This window comes from Entelurus aequoreus, linkage group LG22, assembly GCF_033978785.1.
Source record: "Entelurus aequoreus isolate RoL-2023_Sb linkage group LG22, RoL_Eaeq_v1.1, whole genome shotgun sequence".
NCBI lineage: Eukaryota > Metazoa > Chordata > Actinopteri > Syngnathiformes > Syngnathidae > Entelurus > Entelurus aequoreus.
The window spans coordinates 6906106-6929332 of NC_084752.1; the positions used below are offsets into that span (position 1 = coordinate 6906106).

Below are 23227 nucleotides of genomic sequence, written 5' to 3' on the forward strand. Positions count from 1 at the left end.
ATCATGTGTGCTTACGGACTGTATCCCTTGCAGACTGTATTGATATATATTGATATATAATGTAGGAACCAGAATATTGATAACAGAAATAAATGGGGGGAAGGGAGGTTTTTGGGTTGGTGCACTAATTGTAAGTGTATCTTGTGTTTTTTATGTTGATTTAATAAAAAAAAACAACAACAAAAAAACCAAAAAAAACAACGATACAGATAATAAAAAAACCGATAGCGATAATTTCCGATATTACATTTTAACGCATTTATCGGCCGATATTATCGGACATCCCTAGTTATTAGCCATTTTGTTTGTTACATTTAATTGTTTCTTCCACAGATTAAGCGGGTTCACGTCATAAAATTTGAGTTAAATTTAATTTTTATGAGCAAATATTTTAATCAAATGATCAAGCAATGTTGGCTTAATAATCATGTACAAAATATCAACAGTTTGAATGAAGATATTTAACTAATTAGATGCTGCATCTCAAGGGAATATCCTTAAAAAAAATAGAAACTGAAAAAAATACGTATAATTTTCAATTAAATCTAAATAATCAAAAATCCTGCCCTCACAAATTAAAAATAAATAAATAATAGCTGTCCATGTTTTTACCCTCTTTCACGAAACACTATATGGAAATATTAGACACTGCATACAACGCTCTCCATAATAAATAATGCTGCTAAAAAAATCAATGCACATTCGCAATTATTATTTATTCCAATTTTAAATCGATTCCCAATTTTAAAGACTCCAATTAAAAATAGCAATTTGTTGTTAAGAATTATTTATTTTAATTAAAACAAACTATTATTGTTACTATTATTATTTATACGGTTTCATTTATAAAAATGTTGTTTGTACTTTTGTTGGTATTCTGTTTAATAAATAATTTGTTTGTCTTAACGGCTTTTAAAGTATTGTAAAGCTGGGTTGGAGTTGCTTTTTTTTTATTTTATGAGATCGATGAACATTCTGTGATTGTTGTAAATACAATTTTTAAAAAAATACATTTTTGAAAACGACGTTTTTAGGCCAAGACTGCGCTTATAAATCGTAAGTCAGCAGCCAAGAGGAGCTCTCGTTTTGAAAGGTTTAATTATAATTTACGTCCCAAATAATATATTAAGAGAATCGATTCTCAATCGAATTATTACCCCAAAAATCCGAATCAAATCGTGAGGTGCCCAAAGATTCCCACCCCTAATACAAAGTGTCGCAGGCTAATCATTTTAGTCATTCTTGATTAAATAACTTGACATTTTACAGACAAACGTTTTATATCTACAGCAAACTTGTTTTCATTGAGGGCCACAACGCAGTAATGGCTGCTTTCAGAGGGCCACTTTTTTACGAATTAAAATAACGCATCTGGTTAATAACCTGTGATTAATCATTTAGGAGATGCTTTGGCCATACTCTCTCTGATTGGTTAAAAGCCCATCCCGTGACTACAGGGCGCCATGTTTGCTTCCAATTTTTAAACTGAGTTGGCCATACTCTCTCTGTACACGGCTCTGGTTTATGGTGTTTTGTTGTTTGTTGTGCCCTGTAAAGTGTTAATACTGTAGGTCAGGGGTGCCCACACTTTTTCAGCTGGCGAGCTACTTTTTAAATGACCAAGTCGAGGTGATCTACTTCATACATATATATACATATACATATACATATATATATATATATATATATATATATATATATATATATATATATATATATATATATATATATATATTTATATTTATATAATTTTTTAGCCATTTTTGTTCACATGTAAAAGGTGTACAAAATACATGCATGTTTAACATATAGATTGCCATCTTTCATGAAGATATTCTTGTCTTCATGAAAGATGGCACAAGAATATAAGTTGGTGTATTACCTGATTCTGATGACTCGCATGGATTGTAATCAGACAAGATTCACAGTAGTGTTGACAACTTCCACATTTTCGATTTTACATCGTGGAGGAGAAAAAAAAGTTCTCCTTCCTGTCCAATACCACATTGAAGTGGTTGGTTTTGGCATCCTGTTTGTCCAGCTTCCATACTGTTTTTTTTTACACTTTACAAGAAATAGATTGACGGCAAACTCTGTGGCTTGCTAGCTTGTTAGCGCTAGCTTTCGGAGACTCTTACTTTGTTAGTGCAGGCAGCATCGAGCAGCACTTTTATTGTGAAGACAGGAACTGTGCGGTCAGTCTCTAGGCTTTTGACGGCACAGTTGGAATAAAAACTGTTTCTCGCCTTCCTGAAGGTCTTTTTTTCCTTCACACTGAGCTGGCCGTAGCCAGCGTCATCTCACAAGATCCTCGGGTGCCTTGAATGTCAATCAGGTAACGTCATAGGGAAGATTTATGATCGCAAATTTTTAGGTCTATTTTTTCAATGCCTGGCCGGCGATCGACTGACACACACTGCGCGATCGACCGGTAGATCGCGATCGAAGTAATGGGCACCCCTGCTGTAGGTATTGTACTTATTACACACAAGCTGTTTAATTGTAACGTGCATCTTAGTTGTAGTTTTCATTAACAATTTTAAAGGTGTTGAAATCGCCATGTAAAATGGCTAATGCTAATCGGTAGCATGTCAGTAGCAAAGCAATGTATATTAGCATCAAGCTGGCACATTTTCGGAAAGGTGGAGCCTTACTTTACTGAGTTTGAAGCATTTCTTTGTATCAATTACTTCGTTGGCATTGAACATTGCAACATTACCTAGAGCAGGGGTGTCAAACTTGTTTTCATTGAGGGCCACTTCGCAGTAATGGCTGCCTTCAGAGGGCCACTTTTTAAAATTAATTCAAATTATGCATGCGGGCAGTAACCTGTGATTAATCATTTAGGATATGGTTTGGCCATACCCTCTCTTATTGGCTAAAAGCTCATCACGTGACTACAGGGCGCCATGTTTGCTTCCAACTTTGAAACTGAGTTGGCCATACTCTCCAGGGTTTCCCACACATTCATTTATTTGTGGCGGCCCGCCACGAAAGAATTACGTCCGCCACAAAAAAATAAAAAAAAACAAAAAAAAACAAAAAAAAAACAAACATTTTTTTCTTTTTGTCCTCTCCAGCTTCTCAGGCAAATCATATAGTTGATGTAGATGCCCATATCGGCTGTTCAGATTTACTTTACAAAAGAGAAGTGTAGGATACTTCTCTTGTTGCCTTATTTGTATTTGACTTTATTAAATGTATTTATATTAGAAACACAACATGTGTATATAACAAAGGGTGCAAAGTCTGCAGGCAGTAGGAAACACATGGTTAAGTGAAGGGAGTAAAAATGATGGCAGTCTAAAGTTCAAGATTTTTGGAGCTCTTTGTTCAGTGGATCAGATGTTTGATGAAGCTCTGTGTCTATCTACCACCACTACTGTTTTCTGTTTATTTGTTACTGACTGTGGCAGGACACCTCTGCCTCTGTTTCACTTTATGTTGCTGGTAAATAATATGGTTGTAGTAGTAGGCTAAAGTTAAATTATTTAGTATGCACTAATTAAAGGGGCAGAGCTTTGAGACATTTTAGCTTTTATATTTTATAACATATATATTTTTTGTAAGAACCACAATTAATAAATATATTTCAGTGAATAACTTATTGTTCAAATCTGTATATAAATATGTACATAGTGTTGTAATTATATTGTAAAACGGACGGATGGATGGACGTTTAAAACAAAACTGTTATTATTAATTAGTAAGTATACATTTTTTGAGCCTTTTTAGAGAAAATCAAATCATTGTAGTAAATTATGCAAATTATTCGATGATGTCATGGCGACCACGCCCATAGCCACGCCCCCACCGCCACATGTATCTTGGCAGTTTATGGGCAACACTGCTCTCTCTGTACACGGCTCTGGTTTATGGTTTGTTTTCTTGTTTGTTGTGCGATATAAAGTGTTAATACTGTGGGCATTGTACTTATTACACACAAGCTGTTTAATTTATGGCCACCGTTTTTGAGCAAGCTGGAGTTCTGCTGCAAAAAGTCAGACTAATTGGGGCGGTCAAACCCCGTTTTACAATAAAAGCTTTGAAGGAGTGGGTGGCAATTAAGCTGATGCCATCCACCAACTCCCTCCAATTAGCCAATTAGGGCTAATTACCTCGGCACAAGACTTCCCATAATGAGCCATTTATCTCGTCGCTTCTTCTTCTGCTGCGGCTGTAGAGGACGTCCAGGCAGCATGGAGGCTGGCATCACTGTTCTTCTAAAGGCCTCTTTGGCAGAGGTGGGGCAAAGGAGGCCTGCCACTTTAGGGGCAATATCTGTATTCATTCTTTCTGCCATTTATCCTCTTCGGGGGAGTGGAGTGTCAGGACGGGGAGTTTTTCGCAGCTTGCTGCGAGATTTGTTCTCCCGGGATGCAAACGGACTAAACCGGACAAGGCTTGAAGGTAGGAACATTATTTAATCTCTCTATAAAGGTATACAAACAAAAGGCTCTTACAAGGCGAAGGCACAAACTTGGCGCAGGGAACAAAACTAACACTTTAACGTAAACTATGACCATAAAACAAGCAACACTTACTGTGGCATGAAAAGAGCAGCATGAGCAGAGCATGAAATGAACATCAAGCATGAAACTATCATCAAGAACTATTGTAACGCATGACACGAACAATGTCGCCAGGCAGACTAACTGACACAGACAGGCTTAAATAATAATATCATGATTAGCGACAGGTGTGATCCAAACAAATGAGGCAGGTGAAACTAATGAGTCGCCATGGTGACAATACAAACAAGGAAGTGCAAACAGGAACTAGTGGAGTCGTCTTGGAAACTAAAACAAACAAGGGTGCACAAAAACAGGAACTATGGAGTCCAAAACTAGCAGAAAATAACAAAACATAATCCAGACCACAGAACATGACATGGAGAAGCTGGAGCATACCCCAGCTAACTCCTCCAACGCAGTTGTGTATTACTTTAGACCAGTGCGCCTCAATTATTTTTCTGTTACGCCCCCCCAAGAAGAAGACATTTAGCATCCCCCCACTCTCCGCCGCGACTATAAATAGTATCATTTGTCATAAAATTGTTAAAAGTACACCTCTGCACATTATTGTGTCCTTTTCGCCATTAAAGAAAACAACAAAATAAAGATCATCTTACAACAAAGAATACCTTTATAAAAGGCCTACTGAAAGCCACTACTAGCGACCACGCAGTCTGATAGTTTATATATCAATGATGAAATCTTAACATTGCAACACATGCCAATACGGCCGGGTTAACTTATAAAGTGACATTTTAAATTTCCCAGGAAACTTCCGTTTGAAAACATCTATGTATGATGACGTTTGCACGTGACGTCAATGGTTGAAGCGGAAGTATTGGGACACCATTGTATCCCAATACAAACAGCTCTGTTTTCATCGCAAAATTCCACAGTATTCTGGACATCTGTGTTGGTGAATCTTTTGCAATTTGTTTAATGAACAATGGAGACTGCAAAGAAGAAAGTTGTAGGTGGGATCGGTGTATTAGCGGCTGGCTGCAGCAACACAACCAGGAGGACTTTGAGTTGCATAGCAGACGGGCTATCCGACGCTAGCCGCCGACCGCATCGATGATCGGGTGAAGTCCTTCGTCGCGCCGTCGATCGCTGGAACGCAGGTGAGCACGGGTGTTGATGAGCAGATGAGGGCTGGCGTAGGTGGAGCGCTAATGTTTTTATCATAGCTCTGACGAGGTCCCGTAGCTAAGTTAGCTTCAATGGCGTCGTTAGCAACAGCATTGCTAGGCTTCGACAGGCGGCACAGCATTAACCTTGTGGTTACAGGTCCAGTGTTTGGTTCGGTGTCTCCTGATAGTAGTATTGTTGATCTGCTGTCTATCCTTCCAGTCAGGGGCTTATTTCTTTTGTTTCTATCTGCATTTAAGCACGATGCTATCACGTTAGCTCCGTAGCTAAAGTGCTTCACCGATCTATTGTCGTGGAGATAAAAGTCACTGTGAATGTCCATTTCGCATTCTCGACTCTCTTTTTCAAGAGGATATAGTATCCGAGGTGGTTTAAAATACAAATCCGTGATCCACGATAGAAAAAGGAGAAAGTGTGGAATCCAATGAGCCCTTGTACCTAAGTTACGGTCAGAGCGAAAAAAGATACGTCCTGCACTGCACTCTAGTCCTTCACGCTCACGTTCCTCAACCACAAATCTTTCATCCTCGCTCAAATTAATGGGGTAATCGTCGCTTTCTCGGTCCGAATCGCTCTCGCTGCTGGTGTAAACAATGGGAAAATGTGAGGAGCCCTTCAACCTGTGACGTCACGCTACTTCCGGTACAGGCAAGGCTTTTGTTATCAGCGACCAAAAGTTGCGAACTTTATCGTCGATGTTCTCTACTAAATCCTTTCAGCAAAAATATGGCAATATCGCGAAATGATCAAGTATGACACATAGGATGGATCTGCTATCCCCGTTTAAATAAAAACATTTCATTTCAGTAGGCCTTTAACATTGTCGTGTCAAGTCCTGTCTTGTTTAGTTTTGGGTGTTTTTCCGTTGCTTTGGTTATTATGTGGTTGCTCGGCTGGAGATGGCTAACTGCCTTTTTTTTATTACTAAAATATGCACTTTTGTCAAGGCGAGAACCACATATTCATGTTTACATTGTGTCTCATGGGGAACTCTGCTTCACTATACACACTTTTCAGTTGTCGAACCAAGTGGAAAAACCAATTAAGTTCGTAAATAGAGGTTCCACTGTACGAAATGGTACGTTGCGATAATCGATTTGAATCGAGAATACATTCTCATTAGACTCCTCACCCCAGGAATCGTAATTGGATCGAACATTTAAGTGCCCAAAAAGTCACACCCCAAATGATTACAAACACGTTGAATAATGATATTACAGGCCTCAAATTCTTACTTTTTAAGGTCAAGGCAAGTGTTGCCTTAAAGGAGGGCTCATATTTTAGGGCACCAAGGCAAGTTGGAAGGCCACCAAGGCAAACATTATTTTCTTTCGAGGCATATATATATATATATATATATATATATATATATATATATATATATATATATATATATATATATATATATATATATATATATATATATATATATATATATATATATATATATATATATATGTATATATATATATATATAAACAGTTTTTTGTGTTCATTATTGTCAGCTTTTTGTCATTTCATGATGCCTTTATCTCTAATTTTTACATTTTGATAGTGGTAGGCATTTTTTAGTTTTTTAAGTGATGTACATTTATATGTACATGTAGATGCTGTATTAGGACAGATCCATTAAGAGTTTGAGCAGAAATGTGTCATATAGGAATCAACTATACACAATAAAACATTGACAAAATGATGTGTCACATGAATGATTTTTGAAATAACACCTTAGTGACATGAAAAAAACACAAGTAGTGTTAAAAAAACGACCTTGTGTTTACTTTTTGACATTAAAATAAAAACACAGCAGTTTGGCTAATGAAGACGAAGTCTAATAAACAAGCTTTGTTCTTCTCTTGGTTCAGTGCAACAGTGTGACCAACAAAAATAAAGAGGAGTGACACCTCTCACATTGAATACACAATCTTCACAGCATGCGTTCAGTTCAATAAGATGACAAAACATTTTAGCTAGTACTGATGTTATTTGAACACTGATACAGTTTGCAGTTAAATAAAGGAGGAGTGAACATACCAGTATACAAACTACAGGCTTAATAAACAAGTTGCGACCACGTTCACGACACATCGCCTGCTGCATATTTCCTCACCTCATTAACTCTCAGTCACAGCAGCTGATGGACGCTGTATTGAGGAAATAAAAGTAACTTCAAATAGTTTTCTCCTTTGCTGTATACTTTTAGTGTGGAGACAAGTGTCTCCAATATTGTCCACACCTGTCCAAGCACAACAGTGCGCTCTTAAACGCCCGCCAAGAAACGAGGGGAAAATTACGTTAAACCAAGCACTTGGGTTTGTTTACTTCAAGGGGAAATCTTTGCAGCAAAGTCCGTGTAGCTAGTCCGCCATGATTATCAAGCCAAACAACGCTACTGCGCATGCCCCTGACTTCGTGTTGTCTAAAATGCATTAATAAATAACAGGGTTTCGGTCATTTAAAAATTAGACTGTATTACCAACAGTTCTGGAATTTTATCACAAATTATCATTATACCGTTCATTGTTACATCCCTCGTCTATTAACAAGTAAATCAAGGGCGGTCATGGCATGTTCTTCCCGCAAATGTTGGTCAATTTTTTAGGGCATTATGGCAAATGACGAGGGCGGTTTGCCGCAGTTGCCGTGGTTAAATCCGAGCCCTGATATTAACATGGTGCAAATGTAATCATTTTGGCACAAAACAAGTTAGCTGTGGTCTTTCAGCATGAATTAGAATTTGCAGTGAGGATAAAATACCACTTTATAGCCTATAATAAAATAAATAACTAAATATAAGAATCCACTTTGCAGAGTAGAAAGTAACAAAGGTGACATTGGGTCACCTCAAAGTCCACCAACACCCACCCTTACCTCGCACCGCCCCCTTTTGTACCAGCGCAGGAACCTACTTTGGAGCCGGATCCTCCCCGCTTTTGACGGTGTAAGTGAATTTTTGGTGGCTGTGTGCATTATTTAACGGGCCCGAAATTATTTATCTAATTTTCATTATTTATATTGAGACAAGGAGCTTGTCCGCAGGGAGCAGGTCTCATTTTCAGCCTCCTATTTTGTAAACAGGCAGTCACACGGGTGACAGTTCCTCTGATTTAAAGAGACAGGCCTACTTACCCAGAGTGATGCCTACCTTGGATTCAAATGGAAACGCTGATAAATTTTTCATACTCCTCCGTGCGTCGTTCGCAGTGCGTCGCTCTCGCGTCCCCGCTGCCTTTTTTCCCGCCTCAGGTGGACGACGGGGTCAGGCAGGTGAACTGAAGGGAAGGAAAGAAAGAAACACAGTCTGATTGTTTCTTTAAAGGCTTTCAATTCGGGGAAAACAGACTTCCAAGGACCAGGAGTGCTTCCATACAAGTACAAAGTTTTCCATTTAAGATCCTTCAGATCGAGCCAAATGTGTCTTTATGTGCAAACCATGTCTCCGTGTCCGAACGCTTCATTCATTCATTCATTTTGTGAGCTGCTGGAAGCCTTAGAGCGCTGACATTTTGATGACATCACTGGCATTTTAGAGAGGCGGAGCCTCCTACACCACATCCTGTTTACGCTGTCAATTACTCTTTAGCTCTTCAGTGTGTTTCTTCACTCGCCATTAACCCTAACCCTAACCTCTAACCCTAACCGTAGCCCTCTCTAACCCCTAACCTCTAACCCTAACCGTAGCCCTCTCTAACCCCTAACCTCTAACCCTAACCGTAGCCCTCTCTAACCCCTAACCTCTAACCCTAACTGTAGCCCTCTCTAACCCCTAACCTCTAACTCTAACCCTCCCTAACCCTAACCCTAACTCGGAAAGTGCACAAACCCCCCCTCCTTACCCTCCTAACCCTAACCCTTAAGGAGGGATTTGCTGTGGACTTAAAAATGAGTATTTGTGATAAGGACACCAATGATGCACACATTGCTGATTTGACTCGCATATACGGGACAAACACGTCCACAATTGCAACCATTGGAATAGGAAAGACGGTTATATGGTCGCAGACTTTGTCGAAGGGGTAACAAATATTTGCAAGGGGGCGGAGAAAGTGCAAAAACAGGTCAAAAAAACGGTTGCGCGTGTGGATAGATGAAAATCAGCTCGCAGGTGTTAGCATTTCTGAGGCTATAATTCACGAGAAAACTCCGAATTTCTATGGCGAATTGGTGTCCAAAGGCGACCATGCTAGAACCAGGACAGAAGAACAATTTAAGGCAGGGGTGTCCAAAGTGCGGCCCGGGGGCCATTTGCGGCCCGCAGCTAATTGTTTACCGGCCCGCCACACAATCTGGAAATACTATTGTAAAAATACAAAAGAACATTAAAAAAAGTGGAATGAGGTGAAATCTAACGAGAAAAAGTTGCAATGTTGACACAAAAGCTGCCGTGCAGGCTGTTTTTTTTCTCTTTTGTCTTTCTTCATTTTTCTTTTTTTGCCATTGCTCAAAAAAAAAAAAATGATGACAAAAAATCCATGATATAATGAATTAGTTTCAGGGCTCCAATTACTTCAAATATTTCACTTTAAAATGTTTTATGTGGTAAATATTGCATATATTGTGTAGTAGCCATATAAAAACATCAAAGTTTTCTTTGACAAAAGCGCATAAAACAAACAAAATAATAGTTCCAGCATAAAATCAACAGATATATCTGAAGTTGATCTCGTAACTTAAGTGTTGAAAGTAAAAGAAAAACCTAATAAAAAATGTATCACTTTATGAGTGGGGCACCTTTTTGATTTATCTTTTCACTGTGATTACTCAAAAATATAAAATAATTAAAATCAATGGTGTCCTGCATTATTGATCTTTTAGGGCTAATTACTAAATACTGCATATTTCAGTTTTACTATTAAAAAACTAAGTTGTTTTTGACAGAAAAGCCATAAAACATTTTTTTTTATATGTATTACTTTATATCAACTTGAAGTTGATATAGAGATTTATTGTAAGCGTTAAATAATTTTTAAAAAATGATAATCTGACTTATTTTTAACATTTTAATGACTGAGACCCTTTATGGTCCCCGGGACCCCTAAAGGTAAAATAAATAAAAAATGCATATATTTTGTTATGGTTTGAAAATGAAAAATATCAAAATGGCCCCCACATGCTTTAATTTTTCCGTGTGCGGCCCTCAGTGGAAAAAGTTTGGACACCCCTGTTTTAAGGTGAGCCACGAGCGGTTGGAAAAGTTTACAAATAGGACCACACCATGGTGCCGTGTGCATAGGCGCCGATCCCGTGGATGCTTCGGGGCCCGAGCACCCGCGGACGATGCCGAGCACCCACGTGGGATTGATGGCAAATTTCAATCTTTGAAATCATTTTTTTTAAATCGATCTTGTTGTTGTTAATTTTGTGGCGAGTTTGGTCCGTTTTACATAATAAAAAAATCACATATCATCCATGCATCCATCCATTTTCTACCGCTTATATAGTCAATAATTAAAGTCTAACCAAGATTTCATTGTGCCCGATAATGTAGTAATGACACAATCATCTTAACTTTGAACACGCTTCACACGAGCGAATGAAGTTCATACTTAGTCAACAGCCATACATGTCACACTAAGGGTGGCAGTATGAACAACGCCAACACTGTCATAAACATGTGCCATATAGTGAAACCGCACTAAACAACAACGACAAACACATTTTGGAAGAAAATTTGCACCGCAACACAACATAAACACTACAGAACAAATTCCCAGAATTCCCTGCAGCACCAACTCTTCCGGGGCGCTACAATATAAACAAACGCCATTGGTGGATCTACACCTAACATCCACTGTAATGATACCACGTACAATAGCGTATCTAGTCGATACTACTATGATTACATCGATATTTTTTAACATCACAAAATCTTCTTTCGTTTTTTTAAAATGTATATTATGTTTATAAACTCAGGAAATATGTCCCTGGACGCATGAGGACTTTGAATACGACCAATGTATAATTTGTGGTATCATCCAAAACTAATGTAAAGTATCAAACAATCGTAGAATAAGTGATTATTACATTTGAACAGAAGTGTAGATAGAACATGTTGAAACAGAAAATAAGCAGATATTAACAGTAAATGAACAAGTAGATTAATAATTCATTTTCTACCACTTGTCCTTAATAATTTTGACAAAATAATAGGTAGACACAATATGTTACTGCATACGTCAGCAAACTAATTAGGAGTCTTTGTTTGTTTACTTACTACTACCGCATTGATTTTAAATTACTTTTAATTGTTTTTAAATCCCTAAATGGTCTGGCCCCAGAATACTTGACCGAGCTGCTGCATCACCATACCTCGTCTAGAGCCTTGAGGTCAGCTGACCAAATGCTTTTGGCGGTCCCCAGATCCAGGCTAAAGACCAGAGGGGACAGAGCCTTTTCCGTTGCCGCCCCTAAGCTCTGGAACAGCCTTCCCCTCCACATTTGGTCAGCCCGGAGCCTGGGGGTCTTCAAAACCCTCCTTAAGACCTACCTCTTCTCGCTGGCCTTTGACCCGAGCTGAGTCCGCCCACTAGGCCACCATTTCTAGTCCCCCCACCCCCTCCCACCCCTTCGCTTTATATGTATTTTTCAATTTGTCGCACTTGTATTATTATTATTTTTTATTCTGCAAATTTTTAAAACTTTTTATTCGACCCCTTTTACCGTATTGCATTTGCACTATCTTGTTTAGCACATTCATTGTTTATGTTCTTTGTTTGTTTTTTGTTTTGCTTAGTTTTTTGTTTGCTCCATGCTTTTTTAACCTGTAAAGCACTTTGGTTCAATCTAAAAAGTTGTTGAAAATGTGCTATATAAATAAAGTTGACTTGACTACTAAAAGACAAGTTGTCTAGTATGTTTACTATTTTATTTAAGGACAAAATTGCAATATTAAACATACTGTATGTTAAATGTACCCTAAGATTTTTTTGTTAAAATAAAGCCAATAATGACATTTTTTGTGGTCCCCTTTATTTAGAAAAGTACCAAAATACTTTTGGTACCAGTACCGGTACCAAAATATTGGTATCGGGACAACACTAATACACACACACCGAGCACCCACTGGCAGAACTGTAAATCGGTGCCTATGCCTATGGCCGTATGTCAATGGTGTCGCACTTCCAGGATTTTATCGACAAAGGGGGATCTCATCCCATAAATACAATGGGATGAGAGCGTATTCAAGAAGAATATGTTGCAGGAGCAATTGGTGTTGCCAACTTAATGTGGCAATCTAGATACTTTAGTCTTGTAAAAAAAAAACTAGATTGGTGACAAACCTTGTGCTGAGACCTGTTCCTGTAGGCCCTTCTACTATCCAGAAGCACTCACAGACTGCCCAGTCTTTATGACAAAGAGAAGCTACACAACAAAGTTCATTGAAGTTCTAAACATTTTTGTTTGGCTTTTCATATGTTTGACCCACGCTTTTGCAAATCTGTCATGGACGACTTTGCACATTTGACGATGATGTCATAGCGTTATAACTAGAGATGTCCGATAATATCAGCCTGCCGATATTATCGGCCGATATATGCGTTAAAATGTAATATCGGAAATTATCGTATCGGTTTTTTTATTATCGGTATCGTTTTTTTTTAGTTTTTTTTTAATTAAATCAACATAAAAAACACAAGATACACTTACAATTAGTGCACCAACCCAAAAAACCTCCCTCCCCCATTTACACTCATTCACACAAAAGGGTTGTTTCTTTCTGTTATTAATATTCTGGTTCCTACATTATATATCAATATATATCAATTCAGTCTGCAAGGGATACAGTCCGTAAGCACACATGATTGTGCGTGCTGCTGGTCCACTAATAGTACTAACCTTTAACAGTTAATTTTACTAATTTTCATTCATTACTAGTTTCTATGTAACTGTTTTTATATTGTTGTACTTTCTTTTTTTATTCAAGAAAATGTTTTTAATTTATTTATCTTATTTTACAAATTTTTTTAAAAAGTACCTTATCTTCACCATACCTGGTTGTCCAAATTAGGCATAATAATGTGTTAATTCCATGACTGCATATATCGGTTGATATCGGTATCGGTTGATATCGGTATCAGTAATTAAAGAGTTGGACAATATCGGAATATCGGATATCGGCAAAAAGCCATTATCGGACATCCCTAGTTATAACCCTACCACAACTAGATTTTAGTTCTGAGGGAAACACCGACTTTTATTACCAAGCTAAGACAACAGCTAACACAGAAACCCATTGTAGTATTTCTTCAATTGTTATGTTTTTTTTTTACATTATCCCAAAACCTACATACAAGTATAATATATATTTACATGATACAGTGGTTTACCAACCCTTCTGTTTGCGAACTTTACCGTTTAGCGACTTTTACAATGCGCCAAATTTGCCTCTGTGTGCGAACCATGTCTCTGTGTACGAACGCTTCATTCGTTCATTTTGTGTCCCGCTGGCAGCCATTTTGTGCTTGCTCGTACTGAAGTTTAGTTTATTATTTCTTCGGTCAGTGGTCAACAAAATAAACAAAACAGTTTTACATAAACAAACAGTTGTACATTCATAAATTGAAAATGTTGCAGACCGAAAAGGTTTAGGCTGAAGTTGAACACTTCGTACCACAGCGATTGTTTAACTGCGATGAGAACTGACTTTTCTGGAAAAAGATGCTAAAGCAAACTCATTTCACAGCGGAGGAAAAGACTACAACTCGTTCAGCGGCGAACACACACAGCTCTTCCCCCCTCCCCTTTCTTTCTCTCCTCTCGTGAGCTGCTCCTTTGCTGCTGTTCATGTAAGTGGATTTTACTTTTTAAAATGTTTATTATTGTAGCAATATGGTTGTTAAAGTTAAGGATTTGGGGGATTTCTGATCATTTGTGAGGGCACCAAAGGGATAATATTAACGTTTGTCGAGGCCGGAACCCATTATTCATACCGTATTTTTCGGAGTATAAGTCACACCGGCCGAAAATGCCTAATAAAGAAGGAAAAAAACATACATAAGTCGCACTGGAGTATAAGTCGCATTTTTTGGGGAAATTTATTTGATAAAAGCCAACACCAAGAATAGACATTTGAAAGGCAATTTAAATAAATAAAGAATAGTGAACAACAGGCTGAATAAGTGTACGTTATATGAGGCATAAATAACCAACTGAGAACGTACCTGGTATGTTAACGTAACATATTATGGTAAGAGTCATTCAAATAACTATAACATATAGAACATGCTATACGTTTACCAAACAATCTGTCACTCCTAATCGCTAAGTCCCATGAAATCTTATACGTCTAGTCTCTTACGTGAACGAGATAAATAATATTACTTGATATTTTACGGTAATGTGTTAATAATTTCACACATAAGTCGCTCCTGAGTATAAGTCGCACCCCCGGCCAAACTATGAAAAAAACTGCGACTTATAGTCCGAAAAATACGGTATTTACATTGTTCCTTATTGAGAAATTTGCTTCACTATAGTGAAGTGAAGTGAATTATATTTATATAGCGATTTTTCTCTAGTGACTCAAAGCGCTTTACATAGTTTTACATTTAAACCAGTGTTGGCGGCACTGGGAGCAGGTGGGTAAAGTGTCTTGCCCAAGGACACAACGGCAGTGACTAGGATGGCGGAAGCAGGGATCGAACCTGCAACCCTCAAGTTGCTGGCACGGCCACTCTACCAACCGAGCTATACCAACTTTTCGATTCACCAACCCTGTTCAAGACCCGAGAAAACATTTAAGGCTGGATTGTATGGGAGAGACCACACCATTGTCCTAAGAGTGAAACGTTAAAGAGCTGAGAAAACGTCTTTTTATGGAAGTCAGTGTGTAGATGGTAATTTAGCAACACAATAGATCGACGGGTCGAGTAATCGCACTAGACAACCGTGCATGTGTGTTTGCTCGCCGAAAAGTGCCAACAAAACCGCTTTTCAAAGGGAATAATGTAGGACAACATCATGTCATCTTTGGTATATATTTTTATATTTCCTTTCCCGGGCTGACATTAATTTTGAAAGGGGGCGTTTTAAAGTGACTGCGCTTAAGACAAAAAAAACAACAAAAAAGACACGAAGCGGCACGAGTGTCAAAATGGCGGTGAAGAATTGATGAGGACAGAGCGCGCCGGCGTCTTGCCGTTCGCCGGGGCGAGCGGATTGACGGAGAGGACAAGTGGCGTTCCTTTTTTTTTCTTCCCAAAAGAAAAAGTTCCGCGCCCGTCGTCGCCGCGCCAGCCGTCGGTGACTTGAGGGTGAATTTTAATGTCTGTGTCACTCTCCCTTCCTCGTTCTTTGTCTTCGCCGGCTCCTGTGCCATCCAAGCAGACACGTGCGGCGCACCAGGACCCGAGAAGGAAAGCGTGTACACACGGAGAAGAAAGATGATGGAGGAGGGAGCTAATAAAAGATTCATCACAAATGTCTCTAATCCACTACTGCATTGTCAAAGAGATGTTATAAAGCTCACATTGTAAATGGATTCTTCCCTCACTGGCTTCAAGTCATTTCTGCACGGGGGTGATGGAGAGGGGGTAACCGTGGCTACCGGGTCGAGGGTACCGGAGTGTGACACCAGTGTGAGCAGATGAGCAGCACTCAGCGTCTGGACTGCATTATGCCACCGTCCTGTCCCCAGTCGCATCCCGGCGCTCGCTAATGTACAAGACGGACACGCTCCCCTTGTGGGGGTCTTTGCACTCGTGTCCCGCCGGCGCCAACAGATGCAGCTGTGGTGCCAAAGAAAACTCCTTTTATGCTTTCAATTCATTCAAAGTAATTGTGGACGCAATTGTGAGATACATTTGTAATTTCCTGCCTGACTTTATTGTCATTTTTTTAATGTAATTTATTTGCCAAAGTGGTTCAGTGACACTTGTGCCCCAAGTTGGAAGGAAAAGAGCAATATACAGTACAGGCCAAAAGTTTGGACACACCTTCTCATTTAATGTGTTTTCTTTATTTTCATGACTATTTTCATTGTAGATTGTCACATCAAAACTATGAATGAACACATGTGGAGTTACCGTAATTTCCGGACTATAAGCCGCACCAGCTAAATTTAGGGAAAAATACAGATTGCTCCATATATAAGCCGCACCCGACTATAAGCCGCAGGGTTTTGATGTGTAATTAGCGTAGTATATAGGGGTTCCTGCTACCACGGAGGGGATTGTCGGGACAGAGATGACTGTTTGGGAACGCAAAGCGTCCCATTTATTAACAATAAATCTTTCAATCATTCAATCAAACTTTCACATCTTTGACATGGCGAACAGCATTCGTGCAGAGTACAAATAATACAACGGTGCAAAGTAATACAAAGTGCTCGCCTGTACGTTATCAAAATAACCAGCCTACCGGTATATGAAAAGTCAGTCTTTAATCATTGTGTCATCGTCTTCCTCCTGCGTACTAAAACCACCCAAATCCTCTTCGTCGGTGTTGGAGAAGAACAGGCCGTAAATAAGCCGCACCGTTGTATAAGCCGCAGGGACCAGAACGAGGGGAAAAAGTAGCGGCTTATAGTCCGGAAATTACGGTATGTACTTAACAAAAAAAAGGTGAAATAACTGAAAACATGTTTTATATTCTAGTTTCTTCAAAATAGCCACCATTTGCTCTGATTACTGCTTTGCACACTCTTGGCATTCTCTCCATGAGCTTCAAGAGGTAGCCACCTGAAATGGTTTTCACTTCACAGGTGTGCTTGAAGCTCATTGAGAGAATGCCAAGAGTGAGATATTGTCCGGTGTGCCGTGGAAAACTGCAATTTCACCTAATTGGTCCAAAAAATATTTTTTGCAAATCAATAATCATAATAATATGCCGTTGTCTAGTGCCTGTGCTGTGTAGAGCTTTGCAGGGTAATCTTGTAATACTCCATGTCAGCAGGTAGTTCATTGCTTTGTAGAAGTCGGAACGCGTCGAGGATGGTTTGTCGTGATCCCAATATGCAGAGCACAGCGGGAGACAGCGTGCAGGTAAAAAGGTACGTAACGCTTAAACCAAAAAATTAACAAAAGGCAGGAAAAGGCACTGAAGCATAGGGATGGCTATGTAGCACAAAAGTAAAACTGAACTGGCTACAAAGTCAACAAAAACAGAATGCTGGACGACAGCAAAAACTTACAGCGTGTGGCGCAAAGACGGCGTCCACAAAGCACATCCGTACATGACATGACAATCATCAATGTCCCCACAAAGAAGGATAGCGTACGCACAACTTAAATAGTCTTGATTGCGAAAACAAAGCAGGTCCGGGCAATAGCACTCAAAGGAAGGCGTGAAGCTGCTACAGGAGAACACCAACAAAACAGGAAGGGTCACCAAAATAACAGTGCAAGACAGGAACTAAAAGCACTACACACAGGAAACAACAATAAACTCAAAATAAGGCACGACAACCTGGTGGAGTTTCATTTTTTAACCTTTTCTGCTGGTGGTGTGCCTCCGTATTTTTGTAATGAAAAAAATGTGCCTTGGCTCAAAAAAGGTTGAAAAGCACTGGGCTAAATGATCCTCTTCAACATACTACAATGTAAGTAGTCATGAAAATAAAGAAAACGCATTGAATGAGAAGGTATGTCCAAACTTTTGGCCTGCACTGTATACATATAGGAAAAGTCATACAGTATTTACCTAAAAACGATGTGTAAAAAAAATATTAACATTAACCTGACTCTCGCCAGTTGGCTGAGCTCCACACAAGGATCTGGGACTTCTCAATAGGAGATGTATTTCAGAGGGCGCGGCCTTGTTAAAAAAAAATCATTGTATGTGATTGGATAAACCACTTGTCCGTTATCTTGAATGACGTGCTACTTCAACCACTCACATGGAAATCAACCCGTGACGCCGATGAGCGCGACGCTGGGAAATCCAAAACAGAACAGCCGACATGTTGGATAACGACAGAGCAAAAAGTTAGAGAACTTTTACTGAAACAACGCAGCAATGTCAGTAGACGATCGATGTCGCAAAACAGTTGCTATAGCAGACTCCTCGCTGAGTGCCGCCATTGTTGTTTGAATCAAACAGTCGCTTCGTCGCTACGTCACATCTATGAAATCCCGCCCGGCGATCCTGATTGGTTCATTATTTGTTGCTATCTTGAAGGAGTTTGCAATGTGATCCTTGTGTGGAGCTCAGCCAACTACAAGGATCTGGCGAGAGTCAGGTTAAACAAACATGTCCAATGCTACAAACAGGCCCCTACCAGGGTATGATATTCAGCTTGCAGTTAGCTAGTGAACTTGATGCCAAGCAGACTTTAGACTACAATAAAACGGACGAAAATGAGTTGCAATGCAGTTTTAAGCACATAGCAAGTGATATTAAAGTGCACATAAAGTAACTCACTCTGTATTGACCCACACTGACAATTAAACGATTAAACATCAGCTTGCTGATGCGATGATGCATTCAATGGCCCCTCCAGTGTCGTAAAAGTGAACTGCACTCAAGCAACCCGATGACACAAAAAGAAAACAAGCGTTACAGAGACAGACTTTTGTACACTGCAAAAAGTCAGTGTTCAAAAACAAGAAAAAAAAATACAAAAATGAGGGGTATTTTATTTGAACTAAGCAAAATTATCTGCCAATGGAACAAGAAAATTTGGCTTGTCAAGACTTTCCAAAACAAGTAAAATTAGCTAACCTCAATGAACCCAAAAATACATTAAAATAAGTATATTCTCACTAATAACAAGTGTACTACTATATGAGTACGTATTTTCTATTGTTTCATTGAAAATAAAACAGCAAAGTCCATTTGGCTGTCATCTGTTTTAATTAAGAGACACAATTGTGTCAAAGTCATGATTTTTTTTTTTTACATGCTTGAAATAAGAAATGATTACTTTAAAAAAGTAGTTTTATACTTGTGAGTGTCGATGACACAGCTTTGCAACAGTTGATATTCTAGTTTCAAGCATGTTTTACTCAATATAGCTCATAAAATCTCAGCAACAAGCTGTAATATCTTACTGAGATCATTTAGGACCAAAACACTTAAAATAAGTAAAAGACTAACATAAAATCTGCTTAGTGAGAAGAATTATCTTATCAGACAGAAAATAAGCAAATATCACCCTTATTTGAGATATTTCATCTTACTTAGATTTCAGTTTTTGCAGTGTACACATTAAAAAAAAGAGGTTGACTGGCGTCCGAGAACAAGTTTTTTTTTTTTTTTATACCTTAGTTCCCACTGTATTGTAATTTTGACTATTTTGATCTTAAGGCATTACAATATTCTTTTATTTTTATTGTTAGAATACGTGATGCTACTAATGCTAACATGCAAGGCTAAAGGTAGAAACAAGGCTTTGTTTGATTGAAACTTTTGATTGAAACTTTTATTAGTAGATTGCACAGTACAGTACATTATCCGTACAATTGACCACTAAATGGCAACACCCCAATAAGTTTTCAACTTGTTTAAGTCGGGGTCCACGTTAATCAATTCATGGGTCGACCGTCCCTTCCAACATAGATGGCAGCAACTTTCTGAAGTGCGCCCAAAGGTGTGGCCTTCATAGACCATATAGGTTGTGTCTTCTTCATTGGGCCACAGCCTTATTTCAAAGCCAAGCCACTCCAGCCAGGCGGCCATTTATTCCTCCGGCAGGCAAAACAATACGAATTCCACCGGCGCTGCAGAGGTTCATAATGTTAGCTTTAGCTGCGGGCTACTAGCCATCAATATCACACTTTCTGCTAGAGGATACCATCACCCCCCCGCCCCCCTTCCAGGATTTTAAGCAGAGGTCCGTCGCTGCTCTCGCTACCTTTCATCTCCTATCAAATCAGTCGCCGTCGTCCCGCAGCAAAGTGACACAAAGTCTCTCGTGCTTTTAGTGGCACCTCGATCAAATTCCATATCACGTATGACTTATTCATTCCTTCGTGGGAGGGACGAGGGAGCCACAGAAAGGTGCCTACCGCCCCCATTCTGTACGGTACTGAAAAAGAGGTACCGTCTATTTCTGTCGCTCAAGGTAGAAAGCTACGCCAATGTAACGTGGCTACGTTTGGATTGACACTTTCAAATATGTTTATTACTGTGGTTGCGGCTTGAATGTAAAACGGAAATATAAAAATGATACATAGTACAGCAGGGCTCCAATTTAACCACGGCAACCGCGGCACTGGCCGCGACCGCTCCCGTCGTTTGCCGTAATGCCCTAAAAAAATGGACCAGCATCGGCAGCAAGAACATGCCGTGACCGTCTTTGAGTTACTATATTTTTCGGACTATAAGTCGCTCCGGAGTATAAGTCGCACCGGCCGAAAATGCATAATAAAGAAGGAAAAAACATGTATAAGTCGCACTGGAGTATAAGTCGCATTTTTTTGGGGAAAATTATTTGATAAAACCCAACACCAAGAATAGACATTTGAAAGGCAATTTAACATAAAGAATAGTGAACAACAGGCTGAATAAGTGTACGTTATATGAGGCATAAATAACCAACTGAGAACGTGCCTGGTATGTTAACGTAACATGTTATGGTAAAAGTCATTCAAATAACTATAACATATAGAACATGCTATATGTTTACCAAACAATCTGTCACTCCTAATCGCTAAATCCCATGAAATCTTATACGTCTAGTCTCTTACGTAAATCAGCTAAATATTATTTGATATTTTACGCTAATGTGTTAATAATTTCACACATAAGTCGCTCCTGAGTATAAGTCGCAAACTATGAAAAAAAACTGCGACTTATAGTCCGAAAAATACGGTAGTAATACGTCTAATTTTTTACTTACCAAAACTTGTCATTTATTAATGCATTTTAGGCAACAATAAGTCAGGCGCATGCGCACTAGATAATCATGGCGGACTAACTACACGGACTTTGCTCCCTCGGAGTAAACGGAGCCAAGCGCTTGGTTCAATGTCATTTTCCCTCGCTTCCCGGCGCGCGTTAAACAGCACACTGCTGTGTTTAGATGGAGACAGGTGTGGACAATATTGGAAACAGACGCACTTGTCCCCACACTAAAAGTATACAGCGAAGGAGAAAACTATTTGATGTTGCTTTTATTTGCTCAATACAGCGTCCATCAGCTGCTGTGACTGAGAGTTAATGAGGTGAGGAAACATACAGCAGGTGATGTGTCGTGAACGTTGTCACAACTTGTTTATAAAGTATTTAGTTTGTTCACTAAATGGTAATTCCTCCTTTATTTAACTGCAAACTGTATCAGTGTTCAAATAACATCAGTACTAGCTAAAATGTTTTGTCATCTCATCAAATTGAACGCAGGCTGTGAAGCTTGTATATTTGATGTGAGAGGTATCACTCCTCTTTTTTTTTTTTTGGCCAAACTGTTCTACTGAACCACTAGGGAGTTGTTGGAGAAGAACAAAGCTTGTTTATTAGAATTCATCTTCATTAGCCAAACTGATTTGTGTTTTATTTTGATATCAAAAAGTAAACACCAGGTTTTATGTTTTTTTTATTACATTCAATGTGTTTTTTTCATGTCACTGAGGTGTTACTTCAAATGACATTCATGTGGCACATCATTTTGTTAATGTTTTATTGTGTATAGTTAATTCCTATATGACATATTTCTGCTTAAACTCTTAATGGATCTGTCCCGATACAGCATCTACATGTACATAACTTAAAAAAAGAAATAATAAATAAAAAAACCTTCCTCTATCAAAATGTAAAAATAGAGATAAAGGCATCATGTAATGACAAAAAGCTTACAAGTTGACATTATTAAATAATAAATTAAAAAAATGTTGAAATGTTGTCTTTAGATATATGGATAACGTTTATCTATAGTCTTTTTATTAGAAATTCCAAATGACATGATGGTATTACGTTCACACCCCAACACTGCTTTACCTAACAATCAGTAATCATGATTACAATATTGACAACAATGATCTTAATTTTTACTTTGGCCATAATTAGCAGCCCTAGATCACATACATGAACACTATTTTTATCTATATGGACAAAAAGTGCAGTTACGTCTTATGGCCATCAGGTGCCATCTTTCAAAATTGTATATATCCTGTATATGCATGCTTTGGAGATCCTGCCTCGAAAGAAAATAATGTTTGCCTTGTGCTCTTCTAACTAGCCTTGGTGCCCTAAAATATGAGCCCTCCTTTAAGGCAACACTTGCCTTGACCTTAAAAAGTTAAAATTCGAGGCCTGGTACAGCATATTTATCTTTGAGACAAGGTACAGCTTTGTATCAATTTCCAAAGCTAAACAATGCACAAATTGATGTTGTCAGCCATGTTTTTTGTTTACTTTTGACTGAAATGCTGACGAGGCAGAACCGCCTAACTTGGAATTACTTCCCAGCAGAGTGCAGTGCAAGAATAATGTATGCACAGCAAACCGGAATTTTGCTTGTCAATGTTCATAAATTATTCACAGTTAAATTTATGAAAGGTTAAAAAAAATACTTTAATTGCATTGTTTAGAAAATAGTATTGGATCTAGGGGTGCCTTAGAATCGTCAACTATTATGCGACTCGATTCGGAAAAGTCTAACTCAACTATCAACCATGAGGCGAATTGTC

General features: G+C 38.7%; 1 long non-coding RNA gene across 1 annotated transcript in view; it reads right to left on the minus strand.

The window, feature by feature from the left end:
- Positions 1-8845: 8845 nt before the first annotated feature.
- LOC133639445 (uncharacterized) overlaps positions 8846-23227 on the minus strand; it is an 83499-nt gene continuing 69117 nt past the window's right edge. Inside the window, exon 3 of the long non-coding RNA XR_009823792.1 lies at positions 8846-8935. This is a non-coding gene — a long non-coding RNA (uncharacterized LOC133639445). The remainder of the gene's footprint in view (positions 8936-23227) is intronic.